The following is a 22500-nucleotide window of genomic DNA, read 5'->3' on the forward strand; positions in this document are numbered from 1 at the left end:
TCCTGGAGCCAAGATGTTTGTTGTGGAGGTTATAATAAAAAATGTTGGTGACAGAATGCTGCCTTGTGGGATTCCACTCAGGAATGGGGGCGTGTTCCACCCACGTTGCTGAGTTTTAAGGACATTGTGACAGTATGTTGAAGAAGAAGGCTACATTGCAGTCTTTCAATTTCCAATCATGAATGGAGAGATGATACGTTTGTTCCCTAGAGAAAACTCCAGTTATAAAGGCTGTTATCTTCTAAGAACCACTTTAATCTGAGGGTAACTATTCTTTCAGCTACTTCCCTTCTAAGAAATGGGTTGGCAGATCTTTGGGTAGGGCAAGTGGCATTTCCTGTGTGTGTGTGTGTGTTTTTGTCCTTGTGTGTGTCATCATCATCACCTTCCTTCGTCTGAATCTCAAGAGGATAAATAACTTACGTGTAGATGTTGCCTAAGAGATAAATACATCATACTTCATTATACCCATCCGTACGTGGGAACACTTCAAATACTAAAATTCTGGTAAACATAAACAACAACAACTTCCTCCTTCTGTATCCATAAAAACCGTGTCGCAAATGTACGTTCTGTATTTCCAGTGGGGTAAGTTAATCAAAGGGAAACACATGTCTGTGCTTTAAGCACAAACGTGTGAATAGCCTGTGTCTCTGTGATAAATTTATCTTCTTCCCCTGGCGGGTGGCAGTATCTGTAATTTCTTTCTGTACAGATATCCATGCATGTAGATAACACTGTACTAAATCAAAGCACTTATCTACTATGTACAACCGTACAGAGCTCTGTACTTGGTACAACCCTCACTTAGCACTGTGTCAATCACAGAGCTCATACATTAATTTCCAATATATATATATATATATATATATATATATATATATATATATATATATATATATATATATATATATCTTTCTTTCATACTATTCGCCATTTCCCGCATTAGCGAGGTAGCGTTAAGAACAGAGGACTGGGCCTTTGAGGGAATATCCTCACCTGGCCCCCTTCTCTGTTCCTTCTTTTGGATTTAAGATTTCTTTTCGTAAGCCAACCACTTTACACTCCCGCGTACACATGATTCATACCGTGTTACACACACCGTCTCTATTCCTTCACTAAAACTCAAATCTTCTCATATTTGTCCAGAACAACCCGGACGTAAGGTGAAGATCCGCCAGCCTCTACGTCTCGCAGAGCGAAAGAGAGAGAGAGAGAGAGAGAGAGAGAGAGAGAGAGAGAGAGAGAGAGAGAGAGAGAGAGAGAGACCTCACATTTCCTTTTTTTTTTTTTATCATGCGTCTGTAGTGAAGATACGGGGTTGTTCAACATGTTTGTAGTGAAGATGCGGGGGTTATTCGACCTGAGGAACTCCTCTCTCATTCATAGGGGTGCGCAGATATTTACGCTGAGAGAAAGCGTACAAGGGCGAGGCGTAAAAGATACACAAAATGTAGCCACTCGACATCCCGGACAAACCCATTACCAGCGCTCAACCTCAGGCGACGCCGCCAATGGGGAGACGGGGGGGTGGGGGGGGGGGGTAGCCGAGAAGATTGGAATGGGGATAACCGAGAAGGGGCCGGTGGAGCAAGGGTGGAGTCTAGTGGCGTTGGGGGTAAAGTAAGGGATGGGGAAGGAGATGAGTGTGGGGGAAAGGACGCTAGCTATGGTGGAGTAGTGGTGGATGTAGGTGGAGTAGGGCAATGATGGAGGTGGAGAGGTGGGATTGGGGAGTTTTTGAGGACTTGGTGAAGTGAGACTGAAGGTGGAGTGGAGAGAAAGTCTAGTGGGGACAGTGGGTGGAGTTGGAGACCACTGGAGGTGGAGTAGGGCCGGCCGGAGGCAGAAGACCACTTTGGAGTTTAAGTGGGAGGAGTGGGCGGGCAGACCCAGTCGGTCATGGCGGAAGGAACGGCCAAATGGGATCTGAAATACTTTAAAGTCGTCAGAGATGCATCCGTAAATGTCATCATGATCCTTCTGGTGCATCCCTCTGGAATCTGCCACCAGACCCGCGTCATCTGCAAACAGCAGATGCTTCACCTACCATGTCCTCCACCACACACACACACACACACACACACACACACAGCCTAACCATCTGCTCTGACACCACGCAGTGGTGGAAGCCTGGTGGGAGGGGGTGGACAGGAAGGAAGGGGGGAGGGACGGGGAGAATGAGGGAAGAGACAGGGGTCAACAACAAGGAAGGAAGAGGAGGAGGAGGGGAGAGAGGGGAGGGAAATGAGGGCTTGTGGGGAGGGGAGAAAAGAGGGAGGGGAGAGAGGAGAGGAGAAGGGAGGGTGGGTGAGTGAGTGTTGTTGTTGTTGGACCTGACGAGGTCAACGGCATCAACGATGACGTCACACGCGGATCAAAAGGAGAATTTTCGGCTGAACGATGAAAAAATGAAAAAAAAAAATGAAAAAAAAATTAATAATAATAATAATAATAATAAGGACGCTGACGACCGACCTGAACGCTCGTGATTGGATTCTCGACCAACTCAATCTTCGTTCGACAAAATGATTTGAATTGACGATTCCTGACCTGGAAAACGAAGAAAAAAAAAAAAATGATTGAACTGTGGTAACAGAGAGTGCTAATAAGTGGGTCCGCCTCTGCAGATATGGTTGACATTCCCATGGCAACCAGGAGGGACAACGATCCTACACAGCTACTGGTAATTGTAATGACCTCCTCCCGTCTCTGGTGACCTTCAGTGACCTCCTCCCGTCCTTGGTGACCCAAGACGACCTCCTCCCATCCCTCAGTGACCCAGGATGACCTATTCCCATCCCTTGGTGACCCAGGATGACCTCTTCCCATCCCTTGGTGACCCAGGATGACCTCTTCCCATCTCTTGGTGACCCAGGATGACCTCTTCCCATCTCTGGTTGCCAAGAGTGACCTCTTTCCGTGAATCTAAAAAAAAAAAAATTAAAAAAGAATAAATTCGTTGAGTTTAAAAACTTGGAAATAAAACATTACAGACGAGCTACTGGTGGTCACCTCAGCTGCTGTGAAGGGAACAGCCTTCACTGCTGCTGCTGCTACTGCTGCTGGTAACGCTGTTCCTTTAGCTGCTGCTGGTAACGCTGTTCCTTTAGCTGCTGCTGGTAACGCTGTTCCTTTAGCTGCTGCTATGTGGTTGCCCCATTAGCTGTTGTTGTAGACGCCGTAGCTGTACTGGCCATACTAATACAGCTGTTGCCGCTACAGCTCCTGCTGCTACACCACCTACTCTACTGCTGCTGTTGTATTACTCCAGCTGCTGCTGCTGCTCTGCTGGCCAGTAGTCCCGGGTCAAGACAATGGTAAACGGGGCCTAAGGGCCAACAGCTGATAACACTCCCCGTGTTCTACCGCTGATAACACGCCCCGTGTTCTACCGCTGATAACAGGTGGCGCTTCATTCAGCACGGGAGAAACGATACCAATGCTTGTACCATTGTACCGGTAACTGTACCATCGCACCATTGTACCACTGCACCAATGGTAACTACCATCGCACCATTGTAACACTATACCAATGGTAACTGTACCATCGCACCATTGTACCACTGCACCAATGGTAACTGTACCATCGCACCATTGTACCACGGCACCAATGATAACTGTACCATCGCACCCATTGTAGCACTGTACCAATAACTGTACCGTTCCACCCCTGTACCACTGATTACACCAATGAACCTGTGATTGTACCATTGTGCCACTGGCTGTACCGTCGCACTATTAATCAAACCACTGTACCACCGACTATTACACAGTACATGTACGTTACCCCCAGATTCATTCATGTGTACGTGATGTACAGTCCATGTACTCACGCCCGTTCGCACCATGCATTCATCATGCATGGTGTATAACATGCATGTATGTATATGTGTTTCCTGCATGTTACACTTCCTGTTTACACTACAAACACAGTCATTCGGTAGCCTATGTACTCTGCATTCTCCAACACTACAAACACAGGCATGACCCCGCCCCCCCTCCTCCTCCACATCACCATCACCATGAGAAACATGGGACATCCCCAACGCCACCACCGAGATCCCCAACACAACCAGAAACATCCCCAACACGACCAGAAACATCACCAACACAACCAGAGACATCCCCAACGCGACCAAGAATCATCACCAACACGACGAGAAACATCACCAACACGACCAGAGACATCCCCAACGCGACCAAAATCATCACCAACACGACGAGAAACATCACCAACACGACCAGAAACATCACCAACACGACCAGAAACATCACCAACACGACCAGAAACATCACCAACACGACCAGAAACATCACCAACACGACCAGAAACATCACCAACACAGTCAAAATAATTGACCACAGCCACCACAATCATAGATATGACCAACTCCACCATCCACCACCACCACCACCACCACACACCACTGACCCCACCACAGCCACAGACGTAGACAAAAGCAATGTACACATCAACAGAACACCATCAACAGAACACCTACAACACCACAACCCACCCAAAAAACACCCTGAGCAAAACTGGCCCACAGAACAGCCACAGAACAGCATCAACACACACACACACACACACACACACATACACACACACACACACACACACACACACACACATACACACACACACACACACACACACACACACTCCAAGCCACTGGATTCCTGTTAAGATGTAATCAATACACGATCAATAAGCTGTTCGAGAGGCGGCCAAAACACACACACACACACACACACACACACACACACACACACACACACACCTTTTCCAGGCCTCGCCATCAACTGTAGTAGGCTTACGACTGACTCTATATAGATGTAACAGGGTGAGAGAGGGAGAGAGAGAGAGATGTGGGTGGGGGGGAGATGAAGGGAGAAAGGGAGGGGGTGAGGGGGGGTGAAGAAGGAAGGGGAGTTAGTTGGGAGGGAGGGAGGGAGGAAGAAACGAGGCTGAGTAGAGTAATAGGGGAGACATTTCTCCATCGTGGTATAAAAATTAAGGAAGACGACCCCTGAATACGTCCTGAAACACACACACACACACACACACACACACACAGGCAATTACCCACACCGTATTGTGTACACAATACAATACAAACCAATTAAAACACTTTATACTCTCCTAAAAATTACACTGTCACATAACGTAATCACAGGGGTCTTAATGACCCAGTGGGCCATATCTAACTTCCTCAAAAACCAAAAACTGGATCACTTTCCACACAGGTCTTCAAAAAAAATCATTTCTCTCACTGTCTTCTTTTTAATACTGACGAATACATATGAATTTATGTTGTAATCTGAGGAGAGGTAATGTACGTTTTATTTTACGACAGGATGATCAGGCATGATGCAAAACACTAAGGCAAGCACGCGCAAAGGCCAATAGGCTAGCACGTGCAAGGCAATTAGCCACCACGTGCAGGAGAATGAGCCATTTCTTCCCAGTCCCCGTAAGCTAGAAGGGCATTTACCCAGACGTAATCCACGACAACCGGACGAACACGGCCGGTTATAAAGCGACGTCTTATCCGATCACAAGGCCGCCATATTTCTGGGTTGGCCGTCATAAGGCGAGATCCTGCTGGGGCCATCACGCGATCCGGTGGTAAACGAGGCGCGTCAAGCACCAGGTGACTTACTGGCGAACGACGGTCCAAGCTGGCTCACGTTCGCCCTTCGCTCACACGATGGGTCGTTCACACAGCGAACGGCCAATGAGCACGCCGATCGGTACAATTATCAGCCCACACTAACGGCCGCTTCGTATATACGGCCACATAAAGGAGTCCGGTTATTATCGCCTAGTGCTTGTAACTGTTCAGTAAACCCGTTTTGAGTATATTTCTGCTCGATGGCTAAGTGCCGGCCGGCATGAGTGTGGCAGCGCGGGGCCTGGCGCTGAAGACGGGCAAAACTCGAAGCCTCGGGGAAACCAAAGGGTGAATGAAACTGGTCGACACACGAAGAGGAGGGAGGGAGAGAGAAAAAGAAAAGAATTGAAGACTAAAGCTTTTGCCTCGATCCCGCCCGTGTGGGGGTAATTATAGTTGGGTTCCGTGTTGGTGTGCCTGGTGGGGCTGGCGGGGGAGAGACGAAGCGAAACTTGGGCAGAACAAACATCTGGGAAAGCCGAGTGTGGGGAGGTTCGGGGGGGGGGTTGTTGTTTCGGAGCCACGAAACTCGAGGTGAGCAAAGTATTGTCTCTATGAAACTGGGAAGTTCCCTGAAACCACAATTAACAGCTTTTGAACACCCCCCCCCCCTCTCTCTCTCTCTCTCTCTCTCTCTCTCTCTCTCTCTCTCTCTCTCTCTCTCTCACGAGCAAGCTTGCTTCAACGTGGTACGAACGACTGAGACTGTCTCCTTAAAAGATTCACTTCACGACATCCTTGCGTTGTTGTCGCCGTCGCAATCCGGGGGCCGAATGAGGCTTTAGAAGCACTCAAGGCGATTCGAATCGCTTCTCCCTCCTCCTCCTCCCCGGGCCTTTTGCTTATCTCTAGCTCGATCGCAACACCCTCTCTCCACACACACAGACGAGCCATCCTCTGTGTGTGATCCTTTGTTACTGAAGTTCTTTGGAACGTCATCTGTCTGGCTCTAGACCTTCTCCAAGCTACCGAATCCCATTGGAAAGAATCGCTACCCATCAATCGTCGGGTCAACAATTCTCTCTTTGGACGGATGAGGGAGGACCAGTGACCTCACGATGCCAGGCTGGATGTCGTCTCGCGCCACAGGTCGGGTCAGATGCGACAGGCGGGTGGATGAGTGGCTAGGTCAGTCACTTCGTAAGTCATGACGTCTTGGGAAAGACTCGCAAATGATAGTTACATAAATCTATAAGATAGACAGCAGAAGACTTTTGGTAAAATTGTCATCAATCTCAAGTCATTATTTGGGTCACCCATGTGTCCAACAATCGTACTGGAAATATCAATTTACCCAAAGCGATGGAATATCTTCTTCTTCCTCCTCCTCCTCCTCTTCCGCAAGAAGATCGGTCGGACGCACGCCGTGGCTACACATACGTGAAGGCTCATATACATTACGTCGCTTACCTACGACGTACGGCGGCGACACAGACAGGACGAACACACAAGACACAACAGACGCGGGATTTAAAGTTTTCAGAGAGAGAGAGAGAGAGAGAGAGAGAGAGAGAGAGAGAGAGAGAGAGAGAGAGAGAGAGACCTCACTTGATTTTCGTATGGCGACGGTCAAACTTTATCCTCACAACAAACCCCCCCTCTCCCCAATCCTTTCCAACATTATATTAAGGGAAGGTTTTCCAGGAAAACGTTGACCGCAAATGTGTTTAGCAACCATTCCACGTCTTGTAAATAACGTAAACTTACAATAAATGGCTTTGATAAGATGAGAATGGGCGGGCGTGTCGTTGTGATTTTACAAGTCTGAGATACTGGTTCAATTTTGGGAGCCGTTGGGCCGTGAAATTTGAGCTGCTTAATTCCAGGGCCGAAACTCCGTTCAGTAAACTCAAAGGCTTTATAAAAAGTCGAGAGCATACACATCACTTATAACTATTTACTTAACAAGCTTACTTATAAGTAGCGACAACAGGTTAGGCAAAGCTAAATATATTTCAACGTATACCAGAAGATGACATGAATGACTTTCTTAAACCCGCCACAACAAGCTAAGCTGTAGCATCGCTCTTGTGTTCAGTCAGGCTGTTCGGTGCTGCATGTAACATTCCTAAACGGGTCAACTGTGGCCACATGCAGTAACTAATTTAGTAACTCCTACCGTAGCCATTAAAGTAATGCGAACCATAAGTATGGTTGATCAGAAACAAACACACAGGTGTTCAAAACCCAATGACAGGGCTATGGTCGCCAGGACTATACATTCGAGGAGGTGAAGTGAGGCAGTTCAAACCCCCTAGCTAAGCCATGACAGTCACCAAGGTGTCATGCGCTCCCTCTCCGCGATGGCAGTCGCCCTCACAAAGCGTGTGGGGCTGGGGGTCGGTAAAAGCTTCTGCCTAGTCGATCAATTAACTTTGTATTTGTGGTGATGACTCCCTCGCGGAGGACAATACACGTCCAGCACGAACAAGGGGCTGTTCTGAGGACGAAAAATAACAGTTGTGAGAGAGGAGGAAAATATCTACCTTTGACACCCACAGTGTCTGGACGGAGTTCTTGAAAAAAAAAAATAAATTCTCTGTTTATGTCATCCTGCGAGGGTTTGGGAGTGTTGCCTGATGTGTATACGTCAGAGAAAAAAAAATAAGACAGACAAGACACAGGCAAACAGACAAACGGACACATGCAAGACATATATTGAAAATAAATCTATCGAACGCTTTGACAAACACATTAATGCACGTACAGTTGGATAAACGCGGAGAGAGAGAGAGAGAGAGAGAGAGAGAGAGAGAGAGAGAGAGAGAGAGAGAGAGAGAGAGAGAGAGAGAGAGAGGCGGAGGAGGAGGAGGAGGGAAAAAAGAATCATATTTTCACAGCGACCCGAGGACTTCCTCGCGAGATCGTAATCGCCACTGGCGCGAGGCTGCTTCTGCTATTGGCTGGGGGGAGAGACCAGAGACTAAGAGACAGTACTGATATAATCAGCCACAGTGTGTCGTCTGCAACCAGGCCGGCCATGCACAGCAAGCCAGGCGGAGGCCGGACACACACACACACACACACACACACACACGACATTCAGAAGGGCGATAAAATGAGAAACTTTCGAGGATTAATTTAGGAGTCAACTGCGCCTCTCTCTCTCTCTCCTCCCTCTTTGATGCATATCTCAAACATATACACCCTGGGCGGAGCCGAAAGTCTGTGTCTAGATAAGGTATCATCACACATATCCTGGAGGCTGGAGCCAACTCTGGCATACTAGAGTCGAGAATTCGAAAGTTCCAAGCGAAAGCTTCGTGTCCTCCTTTCATAAATCATCCTTTAAGATCCTTTAAGAAAGAAACATGTCCCAAACCTCGGGCATTTAAAAGGACCCAGAGCACTCAAACATGATGACCTGTGAACCTGTGATGCCGTCATTTTGAGAGAGAGAGAGAGAGAGAGAGAGAGAGAGAGAGAGAGAGAGAGAGAGAGAGAGAGAGAGAGAGAGAGAGAGAGTCAGTGAACTAACGAACACGCGTGCGACGCAGCGGTCAAACGATACGCAAAGCGCTCCTCCTCACTTCAGGCGACGGCGTCGGCTTACCAGCGCAACGGTAGAAAACGCGTTACCCACAACAACAACAGCAACAACAACAACAACAACCCCTCCCAGCAGTGGGCGCATCACAGGGGCCAGCCAGACCCCCAGCCAGCAATATGGCCCGAGGGCGGCGTCAGGTCGTCTGTTCTGCTCGTGGTTTGTCCAACGAGATTGTCGTGTCCGGACGACATGACACACAGTACGAGCACGATATATCATGGCTTGACGCTGGAGCTGTGGCTCTATCCACGATATATATATATATATATATATATATATATATATATATATATATATATATATATATATATATAGATAGATAGATAGATAGATAGATAGATAGACTGAAAGATAGACAGACAGACAGACACAGACAGACATATAGATCACCAGATAGACAGACAGATAGATAGACAGATAAAGAGATAGATAGAGACAGATAGATAGAGAGAGAGATGTAGGAAAACAGCAAATATATAGCTGAACGAAAGAGCACATCAATCGTTTTCACGTTTAGAATCCCACTGCTACAACTGGCCACATGATATCTTCCCATATCTATCTACGTCTATTATCATATCCTCTTTACTGTGTGGCCCAGCTGGGATGAACGGGCGGAGCGAACCACCTGAGGAGGGTCGGTGGCATCAGATAGGCACCTCCTCCTCTTCCTCCTCCTCCTCTGGCGGTGGTGGAGAGTGAGAGTGTCAAGTGGCTCGTGTGGAGAAGGGGTGGAAGTTTTGAGAGAGGGAGCTTGACATACATCTCGAGCCACTAGAAGTAGCACTACTACCCCTCCTCCTCCTTCGTCATACGGCTTCGGCTCTGCTTCATACCCCGGTGCACTAATAAGTGAAGCCTCGAGACAGGGAGTCATCTACTCTTACTGTCTGTAGTCTCTGTCTGTAGAGACATATATCGTCTAGTGCGTGTGAGGTCAAAAGGCATTTTACTGTCTAATATGCAGTAATGACCTGCACGAAACGGAACTCTCCCCTGGATATGCTGGGACGTATCATATTAAAGTGGTGTATCTGTGAAGGTATTGAGGGTTCGATTCCCTAACGAAGCGGAATGTTAGAGAAAATCACCCTCGTCTTGATTGGCTCAATTCACTCGACAGTCTGAACCAGAGTCGCGTAAGGGAACTGCTAAGTGGGAGAGGGCAATTACTACCCTCTGAGAAGCTATGGGAGATCATGGGAGCTACCCTTTCAGGAGAAACAGCAGGGGATGGGTTCGCTGCTATCTCCACTCCACTCCCTCCCCAACTCCTCCTTTGAGGAGATTTCAAGGTGTAAGAAAAATGTATATTTACGTATATATCCTTCGGGTTTCGGGGCAAGACGTTATGAAGTCTGCCCCTTGAAGGAAGAGGTCGAGAAGGGACGGTTTTAATTTTCCGGGATGGAGGCATGTGAGAGCCCGGGAGAGGTAGGTCGTGTGTTTGAAGAGAATTATTCCAAAGCCGCCGTGGTATCCCAGCGTCTGGCGGAACAATACAACCGTTACCACCCAAACATTGTCACACAAACATTCATCTAAACTCATATTTGTACGGTGGTGGAGGGGAAAAAAAAGAAAACCCCCCCAAAAAAAAACCACAATCGTGTTCTTAATAAATATTCTGGGTCGGATCAATTAAGTTAAGAGCAAGTAGTTCATAACTTTTACAAAGAAGGTTTACGACCTACTTGCCGTCGCGGAATGAGATGCAGCCTGCTTAAGTATGCGACAGCTCACAGAACATTTCGCTGTGGGAAAAGTACGAAATATTAACTTTTAAACGGGACAAATACTCACGAAAGATACGGTAAACTGTGGATTTGGGGAAATCGTACTTCTAAAAAAAAAAAAATACTGATGTTTCGTTGTAATGATTCAACTGGGAAATGGTAGAAAGAAAAATAGATAAAAACAGACCCAAAACCAGAACTGTGTCAGGAGGGGACCCGGCCACAGCAGGGGAACTTAATAGTGTATCGACCCGCCGACCTATTATAGAGTCTAACCCTTCACGAATCGATAACCAGGAGCGACATCTAATGGTGACGCCGTTGGACGAGACAACCATATGCAGCGATCTGGCTCCAGTGAAAATGACAAGATGCCAACCCTAGGCTTCGTGTGTGTGTGTGCGATCGAAGCTTAACTCTCTCCCCCCCCGTAACACCCAAGCTGTAACCAACCTCGCGATGGCATCTACCCCGAGTAGTAACACTGGGCAAAAGCACCACCACTAGTCCGCCCCCATTCACGCGCTCGCAGACCGAGGCACCGCTTGAGCTGGAGGAGCAGAAGCAGAGAGGAAGCACCAGCGACCACAGCAGTGACAGCAGCAGCAGCAGGGAGAGGTGTAAACATGGGCATCTCCCGGAGTGGCAGCGGCAAAACATTTGACATTTAAGAGTCACTTGGTGACCGATAAAATGTTCATGATGGCAAGGCGGGACGGGGCCCATCAACGGAAGCGCTCCGCGAGGCTGGACAACGCTCGCGAGAGAGACGCATCGCTCGGCGTCCTTCGCGTCCGTCCTCGCCAGCGTTGACGTCGACGTGGTGTCGTCCTCGTCTTTTGCCGTCCTCGCCCTCGTCCTCGACGCCGTCCTTCTGCGTTGTATCAACTGTAACATCCTGTAGTTATTTTTCCTCATACGCGACACCTGTTACGCCCCTTGTTACTACAGCAACACCCTCTGTTTCCATACCCGTTACTGCCCTTGTTACTCCGGCAAAGCCACTGTTGCCATACCTGTTACTTCCCTTGTTACGACAACAACACACACCCCCTGCCTATATACCTGCAACTGGTTTTGTTATCTACAACACCTCTGCTTCTAAACTTCGTCACTGCCCTTGTTACGAGGGCACAACACCTCTCTCTACTCCTGTTACTTCCCTCGTTACTACAGTAACACGACTGCTGCTCTACCTCCCATTATCCCACTGTATGTTGCTGGATTCTTACAAGGTCTCGGGCTGTACTACACACGTGAAACAAACACGTTTATCTGTTGTTCTGTGTCTCTATTGATGTTCCATACACTACAGCTGTTGTTGAAGTTCCTGTTGCTGCTCCTGCCTCCTTTTCCTGCTACTGTTGGCGTTGTTCTGCTGCTGTTGCTGTGGTATTTGATACCGCTGCTGTTCCTGCTACTCCTGCTGGTTTTTGTAGTTTCCAGTACAACCCACACGGGTGCAGTTTCTACATACGATGAATCCTGTTGTTAAAGGGTAAGATTAATGCTGTTGCAGATGGCTGCAGCTGCTGTTCTGTCCCCTTGCTCTTCCTTCCAGTGTTGTTGTGGGTGGCTGGTGGTGTTCCATCTTCCGCTGGTGCTGGGTTGCCAGGAGTAGGTAATGTGAGACGGGATGAGGTAAGTTCAGACGCGGGTCATGGGTTAGGATGCGGTGAGTAACGTGAGACGCGTGAGGCGCACGGTGGGTAAGCTGAGAAGAATGGTGGGATGGTGAGGGTGGGGTGGTGAGGGTGGGGTGGTGAGGGTGGGGTGGTGAGGGTGGGATGGTGAGGGTGGGATGGTGAGGGTGGGGTGGTGGGGTGGGATGCTGAGGGTGGGGTGGTGAGGGTGGGGTGGTGAGGGTGGGGTGGTGGGGTGGGATGCTGAGGGTGGGGTGGTGAGGGTGGGGTGGTGGGGTGGTGAGGGTGGGGTGGTGGGGTGGGATGCTGAGGGTGTGGTGGTGGGGTGGTGAGGGTGGGGTGGTGGGGTGGGGTGGTGAGGGTGGGGTGGTGGGGTGGGGTGGTGAGGGTGGGGTGGTGGGGTGGGGTGGTGAGGGTGGGGTGGTGAGGTGGACGATTGGAATGGGGGGGTGGGGGGGGGAGGAGGTGGTTAAGGAGAGGAGAGGAGGAGGAGGAGGAGGGGACAAGTGTCTCCAAGGGTGGAGGCTGGGGTGGCGTATATGGGGTAGACTGGACGGAGAGAGAGAGAGAGAGAGAGAGAGAGAGAGAGAGAGAGAGAGAGAGAGAGAGAGAGAGAGAGAGAGACGAAAGCACTCTAGCCCACTCACTGGGGAGGGAGGGGGGATTGCCCCCCCTCTCTTACCTGCAGTGTCACAGGGACGACACAATAATGGAACGCTCAAGAGGAGACACACACACACACACACACGCGTGCGTGTGTGTGTGTGTGTGTGTGTGTGTGTGTGTGTGTGTGTGTGTGTGTTTACCTGGAGTTGGCTCCCTGGCGCTAACTTATACACAGCTGGCAAAGTCAGACGCCCAACTCGAGCGTAATTGATACTACTACTACAACTGCTGCTACTGCTGCTGCTGCTGTTGTTGTAGCTACAACTACAGCTACTGTAGCGTTGTATCAAATGCTACATGACTTGCTCTCCCACATCATAAGTCCGTCTGCTGTTCTGGCAGCAAGATACCAAGTCAAGACAGTGCTGTACACGTCGGAAAGGGGAGGGGGTGTCGTAGTGTCTATTGTACAATCGATAAATGTAATGGCTGCTTTATACCCCAGGGTCGTAGTGGTTACCATACACACACACACACACACACACACACACACACACACACACACACACACCGGGGTTGCAGAGGCCCATGACGCGAGAGAGAGAGAGAGAGAGAGAGAGAGAGAGAGAGAGAGAGAGAGAGAGAGAGAGATGTTACCGTAGGAGGCAAATGAGGAGGCAGCGAGGCGAGGGGCCCTTGAACAGCTTGCGCTGCTGCCCTGGACGAGCCGTCAACATTTGCTGCTCCTGCTGTTGTCCTGGACGAACAGGAAACACCCACACCTCCTGTACCAAACAGACACGCACACCTCCCGTGCTAAACAAACAAACAAACAAACCACAAACACCCTGAGCCACAGCAGTATCGACCCTACGACAAACCACAGAAAAACTCCCCCCAACACTTGACTTCCCATACCTGTGTGTGTGTGTGTGTGTGTGTGTGTGTGTGTGTGTCTGATCCTCTCGTTTCGTCCACCGCCGCTGCATTCATTAGTGAATAAATCATGGTTAATCGTCGGCGGTAATTACTTCTGAGGTTCCAGTGTGCCATTAACCAGTGAATTAATTACCTGACGGGGGGCCCATCATTCTCTATCACCTCCCGGACACCCGACACACACACACACACCACACCGAAAACTAAATGTTCTTCTCGAAGTGACATTTCAACACTGGCGATGAATCTGCTCCTCTCAAGGTGGGGGTGGGGACACTCTGAGGACCCTGGGAGCGATGTACGGAGGCCCTACGAGTGACACTGAGGTCCCAGGAATGACACTGAGGCTTCGGGAGTTACATTTGACGCCCTGTGAGTTACAAATTCTCGCCCTGACAGCCACTGTGTGTGAGGGGCTCAGTGAGTCCCAGGTGTAAAAGTGTGGGGTTCGGTTGAGACGCAGTTCGCCTGTGTGAAATAAATGAGGCAAGACAGTGCTACGTTATGAAAGAGGACTGTATTCTTCACTCTGAAAAAAAGGGAACACGCAGTGGTGTCCAAATTCTAAACAGTCCTGGGCGCAGCACTGGGCCCTCATCCAACCCAGGTGTTCATCCTCCCCTCTTTACCGGTCGACAAGTGGGTCACTGACTTAAGCTGGGGTGTGGGCAGGTGTAAGTATACACATGAGGGGAAAATATATACAATATATATATATATATATATATATATATATATATATATATATATATATATATATATATATATATATATATATATAGACAAGGTTAAGAGACGGGGCAACAAGAGTATAAAACTCTCTCTCCCCGTTAACACACAAATAGTAATTCCAGATAGTAATCACACACACACACACACACACAAAGCTCAGTAATGTGTGGACGTCAGCAAATAGTCTCGCTCGCGTGTAAATTGGACTTTGATCGTAGTTTTTACATACTGGACGCGTGCAGCGTGGGGGAGGCAGGCGCCCCACCTTAACAGGTAATGCGACCCTGAGATACTCTTGTTATTGACCAGCACACGGGAGAGAGAGAGAGAGAGAGAGAGAGAGAGAGAGAGAGAGAGAGAGAGAGAGAGAGAGAGAGAGAGGACGACTGATGATTCCATTTGCTTCACCTTCTGTGGTGTCTTACCGGTAGACACCCCCCCCCCCCACCAACACCACGTCCCCTACGGAACGTTAAGTTCCAAGTTCAAGAAAGTCTCTCTCTCTCTCTCTCTCTCTCTCTCTCTCTCTCTCTCTCTCTCTCTCTCTCTCTCTCTCGTCACTCGGTTCAGGTGGGGGCCGGCCGCCCCTCCCCCCCATCATGGCAGCCACAGGTGGTGGTGTCTCGTCCTCCCCCCCCACCCCCCCAGTCACAGGTGGTCTTCACTACCAGTAGTCTTTATCCAAAGACACTCCTTTCAGGGGGTCCCCCGTCACAGGTGGTTTCCGTCACAGGTGGCTGGACTCAGGTGGCGCGCCTCTCCGAGGCGTTACCACCACCACCACCACCACAAGGAGCGAGGCCCGGGTGGAAAAGAGAGAGAGAGAGAGAGAGAGAGAGAGAGAGAGAGAGAGAGAGAGAGAGAGAGAGAGAGAGAGAGAGAGAGAGGAGGTTAGAGGATAGATTACAATCGACCTCGTGGGGCCTGTGGGATAGATAGGTTGGGGATAAGTTAAGAAATCGGAGGTCTACCCACAGAGAAATGGATAGGTGGGTTAGGTGGGGGGTAACACGCAAGTGGTGGGGAGAAGAGGGGGGCGGAAAAGGAGGAGGAGGAAGCTACCCATGGAGATGACAACCACCCCGTCCTCCCTGTCTAAGGAACACACACACACACACACACACACACACACACACACACACACACACACACACACACTGGTACACGAGCAACGGAGGCACATGACTAAATGAGGGAGAGGAGTAGCGAATTCTGACACAGCCCGTGTGTGACGTGACTGTTACATGCGTTACACGTGTCACATAACAACCTCTCATGCTTATGAGTACGAAAGAAAGACCGACCAAGTCTTAAATTACGAGTTTTCGTATCTTTGATTTGTGGTGTGTGTGTGTGTGTGTGTGTGAAAGAGGTGGGTCTGTGTGCTCCTGAGAGATGCGTGGGTCTGTGTAGTACTCAGAGATGTGTGGGTCTGTGTCTGTGTCCTCTTGTGAAATGTGGGTCTGTGTGGCCCAGAGAAATGTGGGTCTGTGTGCTCCTCACAGCGCTGTGGGTCTGCGTCCTCCTCAGAGCTCCTGTGTGCTCCTAAGAGCCAATTCTAATGTCTTACTTTCTCGAGCCCAGGTCCCACACAGGCGTGTCAGTAGAGCTTTACCCACCCAAATAACACACAGTTGGCGAGGTCTCACACCTAAATAATGGAAGAAACGAAACGTGTATATTGTGGCTGCTCGTGTGTGTTGTGTGTGTGTGTTATAGTTGCTCGTGTGTGTGTTGTAGCTGCTCATGTGTGTTGTGTGTGTGTTTTGTAGCTGCTCATGTATGTTGTGGCTGCTCGTGTGTGTTGTGTGTGTGTGTTGTAGTTGCTCGTGTGTGTGTTATAGCTGCTCATGTGTGTTGTGTGTGTGTTTTGTAGCTGCTCATGTGTGTTGTGGCTGCTCGTGTGTGTGTTGTGTGTATGTGTTGTGGCTGCTCGTGTGTGTTGTGTGTGTGTGTTGTAGCTGCTCATGTGTGTTGTGGCTGCTCATGTGTGTTGTGGCTGCTCGTGTGTGTGTTGTGTGTATGTGTTGTAGCTGCTCATGTGTGTTGTGTGTGTGTTTTGTAGCTGCTCATGTGTGTTGTGGCTGCTCGTGTGTGTTGTGTGTGTGTTTTGTAGCTGCTCATGTGTGTTGTGGCTGCTCGTGTGTGTGTTGTGTGTATGTGTTGTGGCTGCTCGTGTGTGTTGTGTGTGTGTGTTGTAGCTGCTCATGTGTGTTGTGGCTGCTCATGTGTGTTGTGGCTGCTCGTGTGTGTGTTGTGTGTATGTGTTGTAGCTGCTCGTGTGTGTTGTGTGTGTGTGTGTGTGTGTGTGTGCGCGTCTAAAACCCACCTGAGGGTTCGTGATACGCTGTTGCACATATTCAAAATATACTGTTCTCAATTAACTTTACTGTCGGCTGTAAAGCTTAGGGGTTTTATTCTATTTGCGTTATTTACAGTCGCCGCAGTTAATTCTCCCGCGAGTCTGTGTGTTATTATGGAGTCTGGGGAAAATGGTAAGTGATTTATTTCGGCCGGAATGCAAAAATACACATTTATTGATACACACTCCGCATTCACCCCGACCCCGACCGGCTAGCTGGGGGGAGGGCTTTGACTGGTCCGTGGCTCTGCAGGCTACAGCCACGAACAGCTTGATCAATCAATGGTGCTGTGAGGCAGAATTGTGCCAGACTGACGACTCACGACAGGAAACTAAGCCTTGGGACTCAGGTGTGGGTAAATGTAAGGTAAGGCTCGTCTAATAATGTAAGGATCGTCTATTAGGGTAAGGATAGTCTATTAAGGTAAGGTTCGTCTATTAGGGAAAGGATTGTTTATTAGGGTAAGCTTTGTCTACATGGGTAAGATTTGTCTATAAGGGTAAGCTTCGTCTATTAGGGTAAACTTCGTCTATTAGGGTAAACTTCGTCTATAACGGTAAGCTTCGTTTATTAGGGTAAAGATCTTCGATAAGATTATGTCCACTGAATGGGTTAAGGCAACTGTGTTGGGCGTTTCTAGGGAAAAAATAAAAAAAAAATCACCCCCCCCCCACACACACACACACACACACACACACACACACACACACACACCTCGACCAAAGATTATGAGAAAAGATAAAGATAATAATAAAAAAAGCAAAATATGTTTCCATACAGTACGCATGATAATGATAATAACCCACACGGACCTACGTTTCCTCACTTCGATTCTAGACTTTTTCCCCTAGTCCAGTCCAGTCCAGGTCCATGTGACTGACCTGTTTCTCCCTGGGAAACGCGGGAGTTGATCCTTAATCTCCACTATGGCGCCGCTCGACCACCGTGATGATATAATTCAGTCAGTAAATACGAGAGAAAAGGAAGGGTCGAACTGCCTCCACACAACTCCTGCAATCGTCGTAATTAAAAACGCTTCATTGACGAGGAAAATCACATGAACATTTTTTTTTTTATCTCGGGGCAACATTGGAATAAGCGCCCCCCTTGATGATAATAATAATAATAATAATAATAATAATAATAATAATAATAATAATAACTACTATTACTACTCCTACTACTACTACTACTGCTGCTACTACTACTACTACTATTCTGGTACGTAAAGAAACTGGATTGGATTAAGGGCTGGATACCTACATATAAAGACTATAACGTTATATATATACATACACGAATCATATATCTTGCCAGCCAGCCTCGCTAACAAGTGGCTATGACCTCTTACTATATGGCAGGAAGGGACGAAGATAAACCACTGCTTAAGTCACTAATGCAGTGATGGCATTTGGCATTCTTTGTGCACGGGCTGAGCCAAAACTCTTATCTAAATTCACAGAAAATTTGGTAAAGCGTTTTGAAAAGAGACTAAATGCTTCATCAGTGTTATCTTAAATACCCCATTCACGATGCAGTGCTGCCACACTACCCCCTCCGGGGTTGTATTAATGTGCTCGATATATCTTAAAAGAGAAGAAATCCAACAAGCTTATTTTTCTTTTTTTTCTTTTACAGGAAATCGATAAAGTTTTAGCCTTTCTCTCAACACTATTTATTCACGTTTACATTCACCTCTTGTCCTGGAGGGCATAGATATGTCTGCCAAATAAGAATTATTGAAGACAGTTATCTCATTTCTCGGCGAAACTTTTAAATTAAATCATACATAATTTGGTTGGGGTGATTAATATGTAAATTCTTGACCATCTATAACTTACATTATCTGGGGGAAAATATATGTCTGGAGTAGCGGTTAGCATATCTGTTTTAATGAATACGAACTGCAAAACTGATTTTGTTTTACAGTAACGAACAGGGTCAAATGAAGCTTCGAACTTTGCGAGTCTCTGTAAACAAGGTCAAATGAAGCTTCGAACTTTACGAGTCTGTAAACAAGGTCAAATGAAGCTTCGAACTTTACGAGTCTCTGTAAACAAGGTGAGATGGATCTTTGTAAACAACAGGGTCAAATGGAGCCTCGCCCTCTTATGAATCTTTGCAACCAACAGGGTCAAATAAATCTTCGAACCGTTTCGTCGCTAAGAAACCATTAAACGTCGAATACTCATGATCAACCACGAACAGACACACAAGAATCAGATAGGCTCACGTCCTCTAGAACCATCAAGAGTTACCTAGTGGGATGATGGAAGGGGCATTTGCGCAACAGGTAAAAGCTTACCCTATGGGGTAACTAAGCTCCTTGTATACAAGTCATGACTTACCTTCGAGATGACCTAAGTCGACAGAAAACCAACGACCAGGATATGACTTACCTTCACTAAAAACATGACGGGCCCAACAGTTGCATCCTGCAAGAAAATGAAAAAAAGATTTGTACAAAAAAGTTTCTTTTCATATCATCATCATCACTGTCATTATCATCACTATCATTATCATCACTATCATTATCATCACTATCACTATCATCGTCATCATTACTTCCTTTATTTAAGCCTCTAACCCGAGGAGAATAATATCACTCCTTTGAAAAGGTGTGGGTAATAAAGACAACTTCTCCGGTCTGGGGGAATATATACGCTCTGTGAAGCTGTTATTACTGTTTTTGCCTCCCTTCTTTTGAAGGCTCGCAATATTCAGCCGACCATCTTCCGAGAAAGGGAGAAAGAGAGAGAGCAGGCATCTGCTGGTATAAAAATGACTCGACCCCTTTTCCTTCTCCTTTACTGTGTGTGGTACCAAGACGCTCGTCTGTCTTTCCTCTTATCTTGATGGTGTGAATTTCTTAATGTCCCACAGAGCAATGGACTTAAAAAAAAAAAACCTACCTTCCACGAACTGATGACCATCAGTGGCCCACTAAGAGACCTTAATTGATCTGAGACTGTAATCTGTGCCTCTCTAAAAGACAGACGAGTTAAGATGTAAAATGAAAAAAAGAAAAAGAGGACATCATTTATCCAATGAAGGGGACCCATTTACTGTGCTGTAAACTAACTTTTTACGGAGAATCTTTGAGGAAATAACCACGAGAACCTTAGGTCGTAAACATCTAATGGTAAGGTACACAACCCTTGGTAGGATGAAGAAGAGCGTTTCAGTAAAGGCCACGTCTCTCTCTCTCTCTCTCTCTCTCTCTCTCTCTCTCTCTCTCTCTCTCTCTATCTATCTATCTATCTATCTCGGGACTCCCTTGGGTGGAAATTCTAGATCGGTCAACAGGCTGTCAGCTGGCTAAGCCTCGTGTGGCAGCTGTGGTGTTTTATGCCCCCCCTTAAACCGTACATAGTAGCAGCCATTGATCTCCCAACCAGGAGGTGGGGGAAGGTTAAGGATGAACAGCTGAGTGGGCTGCGTGTCCTCACCGGGGATCGAACTCAAGCCACTAGAATGAAAAAAAAAAAAAAAAAAAAAAGCGAGAGGAGACATTTTTTTTCTTTTTATCTCGCTTATCGTGAAAACCTACGATGAGATGAGGGATGGGGAGGGCTAATCAACGAACAGCAAAAGGAAGGGGATCCAAAGGCCAACGGAATTATATAAGTCAACCATTTACGATAATATGATGCTTGGATGACGATCAAACACAATCAAATTCTTCATCATTACAACCTCAAGCCAGGTTCACTTCAACACTAATAGAGAAAATGCTTGATCCTTTTCCAACTTTCGAGTCCACATTTACTGCAAGCAAAAAAATAGTGTAATATATATATATATATATATATATATATATATATATATATATATATATATATATATATATATATATATTCTGGTTTAGTGGAAGTCTATAAATGCGAGACATACTTCATCTCTGCTTCTCAAAATATTAAATCTGGCTGGACACGTGAATATAAGACTAGAAAATGATAAGAGGGTGTCTGACGGAGTGGGGTTCGATCCAGACACTTTACTGACCCCCCAACCCTTCCCCCAACCTCTTCGTGATCCGAGGCAACACAGTCTCAGAACCCACCATGAAATAATACACATGATACCAAAAAGGAGAATTTACTCTCACTCCCCCCCAAAAAATAACATAAGCCACGTCAAATAACACAGGAAGACGCTTAAGATTTCGCAGAACTGCAGTTCCACCTTGATGTGCATTCTGCTCTGACCACTCACACATACAAAAACACACACACACATGCAAGCACGCAAGCACACACACACACACACACACACACACACACACACACACACAGTGCATGTCTTTCAACCATCAGTCTTCAAACTTCATCCCACTTCTCAAAGACGGGTCTGTCTGTAATGGGGCCAATTCGTCAAAGCCCTCCAATCCTCAACGCTCATACAGAATTCAATAACTCTTGTATACTACAAACGCCGGGACTAATTAAAGTATCACCTACCTCTCCGTTTTCTTTCTTTGACGTAAATACCCTTGAAAGAATTCTAATTTACCTGGAGTTTAGCGCAATTAGCGAAAATGTAAAAGTTCAGGTCTCACAGTCATGCGCTAGAGGGCACATCGCTGCCAGCGTATGAATCTTCGTCCGTATGTATGTCTTCTTTTTTCCCTTTATTTTCGAAGCTATGGAGAACCTAGTCTTCAGCAGCGACGCGATGCGATGCATGGCTATGGCCTATATATATTATATATATATATATATATATATATATATATATATATATATATATATATATATATATATATATATCGTAGCAAACGGGGTGAACTGTCTGGTAATTTAATTTGGCAAGAACTTTTGCTAAAGTAAGCCGTAAACTTCTGCTATCTTTTTCTCTTGTGGGATTCTGTCTTCATATATATATATATATATATATATATATATATATATATATATATATATACACACACACACAATTAGAAATGCTAATCTTAACGTATAGTAATCAATATATTGTTATAATGAGTGACTTTTTACATCACACACTTGCATTATGGTTACTGGTACACAGATCTAACACAAGCGGACCAGGTAGTAAGGAGCAACACAGAGAGGAGCGACACAGAAAGGAACCAGACACCAAGGAACCAGACACCAAGGAACCAGACACCAAGGAACCAGACATTAAAGGAATCAGACTTTTAGGAACCAGACATTAAGGAACCAGACTTTTAGGAACCAGACATTAAGGAACCAGACAGCAAGGAGCGACACAGTAAGGAACCAGACACCA

At 47.0% G+C, this 22500-nt stretch overlaps 1 protein-coding gene across 3 annotated transcripts in view; it reads right to left on the reverse strand.

Moving 5' to 3' along the window:
• The window catches only part of tei (irregular chiasm C-roughest protein teiresias), a 210146-nt gene that overhangs the window by 132739 nt on the left and 54907 nt on the right, over positions 1–22500 (reverse strand). For all 3 annotated transcript variants that reach the window (XM_071696674.1, XM_071696675.1, XM_071696673.1), the window contains exon 2: positions 19647–19682. The gene's annotated coding sequence lies outside the window, so the exon portion shown is untranslated. The remainder of the gene's footprint in view (positions 1–19646; positions 19683–22500) is intronic.

This window comes from Panulirus ornatus, chromosome 59 (assembly GCF_036320965.1).
Source record: "Panulirus ornatus isolate Po-2019 chromosome 59, ASM3632096v1, whole genome shotgun sequence".
NCBI classification, from domain to species: Eukaryota; Metazoa; Arthropoda; class Malacostraca; order Decapoda; family Palinuridae; genus Panulirus; species Panulirus ornatus.